Below are 2246 nucleotides of genomic sequence, written 5' to 3'. Positions count from 1 at the left end.
TAATTAATTAGGCAAATAGCTAATTTTATTTAGCTATATTTAAAATATAATTTTATTGCACAGATTCTCATTCTCCTTATTTGGTGTCTTGTTCAATTACCCCTTAATTTTCTGCAAAGCTGCTTTGAAACGATGTGTGTTGTGAAAGGCGCTATACAAATAAAATTGAATTGAATACTAATTAGAGTAATTTCTAAGGCCATTATTTACAACAACAACAACAACAACATAATTACATTGCACAAACTCCCATTTCTGTGTTTAGCTCCATTTTATGTCTTGAACTTTAAATTATATTTCAGAAAAAACAGGTATCAGTATCAGCAAATTGTATTTAATTAAATTAAATTGAATGTAAAGAACATTAAACAAATTACATACTCTGTCATCCTAAGAAAAGGTGTTTCACGGATCTCCTCCTTTAGCGTGTATACTAAAATAATCCAGTTAAATTGATACATTTCCACAGAAGACCTCTGCCATCACAGGATATTAATAATGCATTATTAATACACATCATGAATTAAAATTTAATATATTCCAAGAATACATCCCCACTTTTATTAAAACTGTGGAAAAATGATATACTTCTTCCTCGAGGCAAGATTTGGAGAGATAGATAGAGGAAAAGATCCGAGAGAGGGATAGAAATAGATTTGAAGAGAAAGAGGTGTAAAATCAACACAAGACTGAGAAATACAGAAGGATAGAGAAACTGCACAAACAGAGGACTGTGGTTAGAAAATGAAAATGTAGAGAGCGATATTGGGGTGAAAAAAAAATCCATTGAATCTTGCTCCAAATAGATCTGCTATGTCTCCAAGGTTTGTGATGAAAAAGAAAAAAAATAGCAAAGTGAAGGATTGGTGAGAAAGGGTGGCAGCGAGGGAGGAGACAATATAGATAAACAGTAGCAGAAGGGAAGTATTCAAACTGTATAGGACAGAGTGGGGGAAAAGTGTTACTCCTTTCCACCTCACCTGTCTCCATCCATATAAATGATGGATCGCTGGGCTGGCTGACAGACTGATAGAGCATTCTCTTTCACTCACTCCTCCGGTAATGGAAGTGGTGTGGGAGAAAAAGCAGAAGATGGATCAGGAACGTGTGTGTGGAGAGGCCTCAGGCTGTGCTGTAATTGCTCACCTGGGAGTAGAGTAGAGGAGACAAGGCGACTGAGACTGAGTTCAGGTGTCAGAGTCAGTTTTGCACACACTGTTGTGATTAAGTATCCCATCAGTGTTCCAAAACTCACCAGGCCATGAGAACTTTGATTGATGCATACAACCGCAGGAGGTCTAGATGAGGAGGTCAAACCGCTTGGACAGGTCACTCGCAGTTTGGCCTGTGCTGTTTTAAGGTTCACTTAAAGAGCCATATTCTACACTTTTGTAGCATTTTAAGTGTCAGGGAGTGCACAAAGTATATAATCCAGGCAGGGGAAACGGAACAGGATCGACCAGACTGGGCTAAGGGAACCAGGGAAGGAGGAAATAAACTGGATGGCAGGACCGACGTGAGAGAACCAACAAGACTGGAAACAAGACAAACTGGCACTGGACACCAAACACAAGGAGACTAAAATAGGGAGAGAAATCAACAGGTTAACAAGATAGGGCAGGTGTGACTAATAACTTATAATGGACAAACAATAATGGGCCTCCCAGTGTCCTAAAATGGAACATCAAACAATACACAAGATAGAAAAAATGAGCACTAACAAAAAACACAACAGAAAGGGAGGGAAACCAGGAGGGGAACTTAAGGAAAGGGGTGGGGTCTGGTGGCCTGGGAGGAGGTCTCAGGGCGGAGACAGGGTCTGGCGGTCTGGGAGGAGGCCGCGGGGCAAAGGCAGAGTCTGGTATCCTGTGAGGAGCCGTCAGGGCGGAGGCAGGGTCTGGCGGCCTGGGAGGAGGCCTCAGAGTAAAGGCAAGGTCTGGCGGCCTAGGAGGAGCTCTCATGGCAAAGGCAGGGTCTGGCAGCCTGAAGGAGGCCTCAGGGCAAAGGCAGGGTCTGGCGGCCTAGGAGGTGTCTTCAGGACAGAGGGGACAGAGTACTGGGTGGCGGTCAGGGACAGGGATCAGGAGGAAATGGCTTAGGGGCAGAGCCATGGAAGGCTCTTTGGGCGGAGCCGTGGAAGGCTCAGGGGTGGAGCCGTGGAAGGCTCAGACACTGGCCGCAGCAGGAGAATGACCTCTGTGGGCGTGAGAACTGGCAGAGACTGGGGAATGGCCTCCGTGGCTATG

This window comes from Xyrauchen texanus, chromosome 7, assembly GCF_025860055.1.
Source record: "Xyrauchen texanus isolate HMW12.3.18 chromosome 7, RBS_HiC_50CHRs, whole genome shotgun sequence".
NCBI classification, from domain to species: Eukaryota; Metazoa; Chordata; class Actinopteri; order Cypriniformes; family Catostomidae; genus Xyrauchen; species Xyrauchen texanus.
Note: the sequence above shows the minus strand (reverse complement) of the source record.